This window comes from Panthera pardus, unplaced genomic scaffold (assembly GCF_024362965.1).
Source record: "Panthera pardus isolate Hobbes unplaced genomic scaffold, ASM2436296v1 HiC_scaffold_26, whole genome shotgun sequence".
NCBI classification, from domain to species: Eukaryota; Metazoa; Chordata; class Mammalia; order Carnivora; family Felidae; genus Panthera; species Panthera pardus.
In genome coordinates this window covers 24,751,777-24,752,485 of record NW_026526832.1, presented here as the reverse complement: position 1 = coordinate 24,752,485, position 709 = coordinate 24,751,777, and positions in this window count along the sequence as shown.

Sequence of the window (709 nt, the reverse complement as noted above, 5' to 3'; positions counted from 1 at the left end):
GCTGATAGGGTCCAAATGTTACTAATTGATAGAATGCGGAGTGCAAACATCATGTGTCCTGTGGGTTCACCATCTGCCCTTGCTGGTGGCATTCACCCCTTTGAGTTCTGTGTTGTTAGAAGAAGTCTGCATGAGGGAAGGTAGTTTTCTCACAGGAGTAGAAGGAGGACTTTATTTGGCTTCCTTCTATTACACCACATCTGTCCAATATCTAGTAGAAACTTAAGTTTCTAGAAAATAAACATTGCACTCCTGTCTTTTCCAGTGATTGTATGTATGTGTGTATATATATGTATAATATGTATATATAATATATATATAAAATATATAACATATACATAGCATATATAGTATGCTATATAATATATATTACATATTACATATAAAATATATGAAAATAAATATATTTATAATATATTATATATATACACATATTTCCTATTTTTTCATGTTCTCAGTTATTTCAGTAGACTTTTTTAAAAGCAGAAGGCAGTGAAGTTATGTTTTGTCTCCATCTTGTCTAATGAAATTTTTTTTTTAACCAACATGTTCAATTTGATAAATACAGGCATATAATGATTTTAAGGTTTATGTCTACATACCAAATTTATATAAGGCTAGTTTCAGGTCTCTATGTGGCAAATTTCATTTAGTTGTGACAGTTGCCTGTGCAGAAGCTAATTAGTACTTATTATTTGCTTTTTAGAAA